Source organism: Symsagittifera roscoffensis, chromosome 3, assembly GCF_963678635.1.
Source record: "Symsagittifera roscoffensis chromosome 3, txSymRosc1.1, whole genome shotgun sequence".
In the NCBI taxonomy this organism is placed as follows: Eukaryota; Metazoa; Xenacoelomorpha; order Acoela; family Convolutidae; genus Symsagittifera; species Symsagittifera roscoffensis.
The window spans coordinates 66981915-66989324 of record NC_087064.1 but is presented as its reverse complement, the minus strand read 5'-3'; positions in this window follow the sequence as shown (position 1 = coordinate 66989324).

The window sequence follows — 7410 nt, the reverse complement described above, 5'->3', positions numbered from 1 at the left end:
TGTTAGTTATATGTCCTTAGAAAAAATTGCGCCAGACTGAATTCATGTAAAAACAATTTTTTAATTTTCCAAACACAAAAGGTCAATTCAGGGGAAGGATCCAGGATTTTCAATATGCGGCTCGTGGGAGTCGGATTATCAAAAAAAAAATCAAAAATGTTGTCGAATTTTTTAGGTCTACCAAATTGTTTTTCTGAGCTCTGCCAAACCACTACTATAAAGATCCGATTTTGACCAAATTTTCTGCAGCAAGCTAATTTTGAAAAAAAACACCAAAAAAGCATTGTTAAGCACTTTTTGGAAAATTTTGACCAAACGTAGCGTTTTTTCGGCACGCGCGCTTCCCTCAAAATTAGTATATTAACTTTTTGAAAAAACTTTGGGTCAGCCCGCCGCTAAAAATGGAGGCCTTAAAATAATAAAAATTTTTGATTATTCTCATCTTGCAGGAACGAAATACAGTATATGCGAGAAATAAGGCAAAACAAGTTTGCTTTTGAATCGAAATTTAAAAGACTTAACGGGGATGAAAAAAAAGCCGGAAACCTTGAAAGAACCAGTGTCGAAGAAGAACCAAAAGAAGTCAGGACTAAAACTGAGAAACAAAATTCTGAACGAATTCCATTGGTGACTCCTCGGATGAAAAAGAACCACAAAAGGACAAAATATTATCCGTCTTCCCTTAATTGTGGAAAAGACACACAGAATACATGCACGCGCAAGGACCCGAGGTTTCATGGGTCACGACACAAGACATGAATACATAAACACCCGAGACCTAATGGGTCATATCAGTTGCAGAAATTGTAGTAGACGACGAGAATCACCCCACTCCAAAGGACATCAAAACTTACACAGGCGGTCTTGGTCTATAAGTTTTGACCAATTTTTTAATGAAAGACACCGTTACCGGCTTCAATGTGATCTGGCATAAACATCTTGCTAATCATAGCAACGGACAAAAATTTTAAGTTTGAATTATAATCATTTTTATGTTTTTATACTCTATTTTTATTAAAATTAAGTGCTCTTTGTTGATTTTGTATTTCTTCGGTTCATTCCAGCTTTAATGCCACAGCAACCTCATTTTTAATTTCACTATTATATATTTTGTCGGAGTGCTTCCGCCAAGCATTTATTTAGTCTTTCCTTATTAAACCTTTTTCCTGGAAATTTATTTAGATCTCCTTCTGAGTGTGTCTCAATCAGTAGTCTGGTGGAAAAGAGGGTATTCAAAAGCTTAAGTTACTGCACTAATTATACATTTTATACACTCAGGGGAGTATTTTGATCTGATTTTCTACGATTACTTATTCTTAATAATCTGACAGCTTTTGTCTGACATTGGTGAGTCTCGCTCCGTTGAAGCGTTCAATTTATTCACTTTTCACCAGACTCAACAAATAGATTTTTAACCTTGCAACACAGAAAATATTTATATTTCCGACTTTCCTAACGAAAGAAACGGAATATTTGGGTGATTTTTTTTTCTTCAGACAAATTTCAACTTTTAACTAGCCATTTTTGACGGACCTGTTTTTTATCATTCAAAAGGCATTGTTGCCCTGAGCTTAAATTGGAAAAGATGTTTCACTTGTGATCATTTTTTTGTAAAGTTGTGGGGGTTTAAACATTGCCTTTTTGGCCAATTTGGGACAATTAAAGAGCGATATATTTCGCGCTATTAACGCGTAAGCGGAGATTTAAACCGCATTAGAAATCATTCTAAGTTGGTTGAAGGAAGGTTAATTGCCGTAATTCATTTGTTACAAGGAGCGGAATCTATTCTCTTCTAGTTTATATGGCGTTGGGGGGATAATTTTCATAAAAAAATTCAAATTTTTGAATTTTTTTTTCTTTTTTTATTACATTTAATTTGCCAATGATATTTATGTTATTACTGCTCCATAATTCTTAAAAGGCAGTCGGAAAATTCAGGGCTTCGCCCTGATACGAGCAGCCTTGTTGTTGCGACTTTCGATACGAAAGTAACGGTATATTTGTGCTCGGGGTGGTTTTTTTTTCTTCAGACAAACTTCGAGTTCTTAGCTAGCAATTTTTGACGGAATTTTTTGTCTTGAGCTCAATTTTATTGTGGTCTTGAGCTCAAATGTTTTTTTTTTACCTGTGATCATTTTTCGTAAAGTTATAAGGGTTTTAAAAATTGCCATTTTGGCCAATTTGTACAATTAACGCGCGATATATTTCGCGCTATTACAGCGTAAGCGGAGAGTTAATCCGTCTTAAAATTCGTTTCAAATTGGTTGAAAGAAGCTTATTTGCCATAATTGGTTTGTTACAAGCAGCGAAACCTATCCTTTTGCACTTTATACGACGTGTGGGGGGATGATTTTCATAAAAAATTTCGAGTTTTAAAAAAAAAATTTTTTTTACTGCATTTAATTTTTTAATATCATTACTGCTCCATAAAACCTCAAAAGGTAGTCGGAACATTCAGGGTTTTGCCCTGATACGAGCAGTCTTGCTCCACCTTTTGTTACGAAAGTAACGGATATTTTGTGCTCGGGTGGGTTTTTTCAATAATTTTTGTAAAGTTACGGACTAGTTATCGACTTTTTAAATAGCCATTTTGACAATTTTTTTTATCATTCAAAATCTGTTTTTACACTGAGCTTGAATTTGAAAAGATTGTTCACCTGTGATTATTTTTTGTAAAGTTATGGCGGTTTAAAAGGGTTATTTTGACCAATTTGGGACAATTAAAACGCGATATGTTTCATGCTATTAACGAGTAAGCGAAGACTTAATCCGTCTTAAAAATCGTTCCAAATTGGTGAAAGAAAGCTTAGTTGCCATAATTGAATTGTTACTATGAGCGCAATTTATCACGTTATACTTTATATGGCGTGTGGGGGGACGATTTTCACAACTTAAAAAATAGTTTCATTTTATTTGATTTCATTCAAGTTTTCAGGTTTTATTGCTCCATAGAACCTAAAAGGCAGGCGGAACATTCAGGGGTCCGCCCTGATACGAGCAGTCTTCTTTGTAAGTGCGTAATGGTTGTTAACCATAGTGTTTCTGATGGATATTTCATTACGACGCCAAACTAGTTTTTATAACAGAACGCAAACTCGAGTTTGGGTTCCGCGTTTGGATTCCACATATACATCTTTTATATGGGTTAATGCTTTTTGTACCTGGATTTCAATGACATATGTTGAATCCACGAAATTCTAACCAAAAATATGCGGATTTGATTTCCAGCGATGTGGCCGTTGAACAAAAACTTCTTTAAAAGTAACTGGATTTCAAAGGCATTTTTTTTTGTTACTTGATATGAGAACTTGTATGTGAATTCCAGAAAATTGTCATTGAATTCCACAAAATTATTGGATTGCAGCTGATGTTTTCGATGATGAGTTAACTGACAAGGCATTAACCGTTTTCGGCGAGATCCGCCGATAAATCTTCAAATCTAGGATAATTCAAATGCATTTAGCGTAGGATAATAGCGTTTGGTTTTATATTTTATTCCGCAAATAGCTATAATCATCGCAGACTTTGGGATTGGTGTTTAAAATTCTGGTAGATTTGTTTGCTCATCAATTCCGTTTAACTCTTTCCTGTTCAGACCTGGGCAATCTAGCAAAATTGGAAAATGTTGGAATTCATTTCCCCCCTAATTCAGATTTTTGGAGAATTTCATCTGCAATTGAGAGAAAAATAGCGCCATTGGTGGACATCATTTTCCTGCTACTTTTCCTCACCTCGGTGATTTGAAACAATCACTAAATGAGATGAATGCGTAGCTTGCGGATCTATTCAAGCGTCTGAGATGAAAGAAAATGACATAACTGTTCTGAATTAAAATCAGAAACGCACTTCTTAAACTTTTACCATATGCTAGCTTTAAGTTATGTGTTTGCTCGGTTGATAAAATATCACCAAAAGCAAAGATTCAGGCATACGTTGTCTCTTTCTGATTGGTTTAACCAACAGATGGAATGTTGAAAATATGAAAATGTACGGTATATAAGCCAAACGAAAATTTACCAAATCATCACTTTCTCAATCTCTATCCCGATTTCTATAACCATAACTATCACCGTCACCACCACTATCACTATCATGTTCTATAGTTGATGCGTGTCTCCTATGTTTGAAATAATAAACTTATTTATGACTGAAAGAAACATTGTCTGTTGAATAAGAATAGGAAAGTCTTAGCAACATTCAGAAAGACCCCTTATTCTAACTAGCTTCAATTTGGTTGATCGCCATAAGTTAAGTCATGTTAGTTGGAAATAATTGGTGCGACCAGTGAGACCCACAAGTTTCAAAAATTTACTCACAAATAAAATTTTCAAAACTTTGAAAAGTTGAAATTTTCAAAATCTTCAAAAACTGAGATTATCAAATTTTAAAAAATTGACATTATCCAAATTTCAAAAGTTGAAATTATCAAAATTTCAAAAAATTAAATTATCAAAATTTCAAAATTGAAATTATCAAAATTTCAAAAGTTGAAACTATCAAAATTTCAAAAAGTTGAAATTATCAAAATTTTGAAAAATTGAAAATAAGAAAATTTCGAAAGTTGAAATTATCAAATTTCAAAAAGTTGAAATTATTAAATTTTCACAAGTTGAAATCATCAAAATTTCAATTTTTCAAAATTTCAAAAACTTGAAATTATCAAATTTCAAAATATTGAAATTATCAAAACTTCAAAAGATTGATATTCTTTCAGAATTCAAAAAGCTAAAAAAACTAAAACTAATTTTCAAAAATTGTAGTCTTTGCAAACTTTGAAAAATCATTTTTTAAAAAATCAAATTGGATATCTTAACTTGAAAAAAGTATTATCGCCGATCACCCAATCACCCATCCTAACTTGTCTTTTGTATCATTCTCAGAAAATGATCCAGACCTAAGCGCAAAAGCTTTTTGGACTTCAGTTAAGAATAAAATTGTATTCTCACTAGGGCAATGACCCACAGGCGCTGACGCTGACTATGATCACAGACAAAAAAAATGCTTTAACAGAAATTGCTTTTAAATGGTATACTGATGAAGTATCTAATGCTACTGATTGGGCTAAAATAAAAAAATTTTTCCTAAAAAGATTCACTGATGGTAGAGATCAATTCAAGCATCGAAATGTTGATGAAAAAACCATTCAACAAGAGGGCGAATAAATAAAAAACTACTTCCATAAATAACTACTTCCATAATAAAAAACTACTTGCATTAAAATCTCAGTCGGCAAAGGTTGGCCTGAAAGCATCGATACTACCGTTCATGTTGATGGCGCTGCACAGACATTGGGAAAAAAATATACAAACGAGACAAAGAACTCAAAAGTATATAGATTTCTCAGTTAAAGGTCTAAGCCCTTAGCTCTGAAGCAAAAAGCTCTTGAATACATGATAGAGAACCCCAACTCAGGATGTGAAATGTTTACAAGTCTTATAATTACAAAAGATGTAACTTTCATTGTCGCCACTGACATTGCACACAAAACATCGACAGATAAAATGACATCACTTGAGACTCAAATAAAGGAGTTAACCAAATTGATTAAAAATCAGGAGGTTAGTGCCATAAATGAACAACATTCCTTTCGCCGCCGAGATTCGGATGTAAAAGGCATTCCAATTAATACACGCTTTTGTGATTATTGTAGGATGAACAGTCATTCTATCTCTAGATGCTCTAAAAAACAAGTACAGGACGAAGTAAGCACATTTTGCAAAGAACTAACAATAAAAAATGATAGAAAAGTATCATTTGAGACCGACTAAAAACGTAACCGAAATAAAAACTTCCGATTTTAATTGAAAATCAACAAGACCACCCAGTAACCATAAATAGTGGCGTACTCGGATATGCAGTAACAGATATACAAGGAGAAGAAAAAGTATAGGAAATCCAAGATTGCGATGAGTTTAGAGCTACTATTCTAAACGAAATTTCAGAGTTTGACGGTTGTTTCATGTTAAACACTCGTAAAAACCACACAAGAATGTACAAGTCGAGTCTATGATTCTTGTAAAAAAATTCAACGTTTTTCAACAACAGTCTATATTTGAATCAAACTTGCCAATTGCCCAATGCATTTAAAGCAATAACCCAAGGTTTTGTCAAAATGGTCTGTCGACGATTAACAAAAGAGAGTTTTTTGTAGCTATAAAAACAGCAACGTAAACGAAATCATCGTTTAGCGAGATTCCAATTCCGGACAGATAATTTCTATTCTGATCACTAAGGAAAGAATTTTCCAAAAACCTACCTATCAAAGCATTCACTATGCACTAGATGAAATGAAATATCATGCGATTGCTAATAATATTCCAAAATTTGCCAAAAATTGCTCGTGGTCTAGACAAAATGGATTGGAAAGAAGTTTCTAAAATCATCGTCGATGTGTTTAGATTCTCTGGAACCACAATTTATGTCTATGTACCAGGTTGGGAAATCAAATGCATGCCTGCACTAGAAGTATTCGATACAGAAAGTGTATCCAAAATTTTTGAACAAACGGTTCTGATATAGTTCAAACCTGTAACAGCCAAGGCAAACTAGCCACCGATTTCTCGGATGATGCAAAGAATCTTTGCAGACCACTCCTTCGAGACCGCTTTCCAAAATATAGGAACAAAGAACAAAACGATCAGTGGATCAAATTTTTTGTAATTGAAACATTTAAACCAGACGAACATTATACATTCAATAAACAAAAAATTGATAGCACTATTCAATTCCTTTTCGAATTTGATTTTTCTTAAAGTCATCTATCGGACGACGAATTTGTCGATCTACTCCATATCATCATACAAGACATTGATATATATTCTCATCATAAGTACGATATTGGAAAAACGAAATACAAGTTCCATATACCTCTTAAATAAGATGCAACATTCAAAAAGCAACGACCAAGCAAAATACCCATGTTTTTACAAGACAAACTCGACAAGTTATTGGACGAACCAATAAAAGTTGAGATAATACGAGAGTTAAACGAAAATGAAGATATGAACTCCTGGTTCGTAAATCCTGTTATAATACTTCCTAAAGAGGACTACATAAAACTAGTATTAGTTGCTCGGTAGCTAAATTCATTAACCGATACTAGTAATTGTAGGTAGCCACTCGAACCATTACAGGTGTTAATGACTCGGATAAATGGCTCGTATTTTACGAGCAGCGATTTATCATGCGCTTATCACCAAGTGCCTCTCACCGAAGAAGCTCAAAAACTTACTACTTTTATTGTCGGAGGACGACAATATACTTATCAAGTTGGTTTTATGACTTAAAACCACTTCCAAATTTCTTTAGTAAACTAATGAGATACGCTTTTGGTCCGCTTATAAAATCAAAAAAGGCAATAACATATATTGACGAGACTCTTTTACAGAGTAGAAATAAAAACGAAACGTT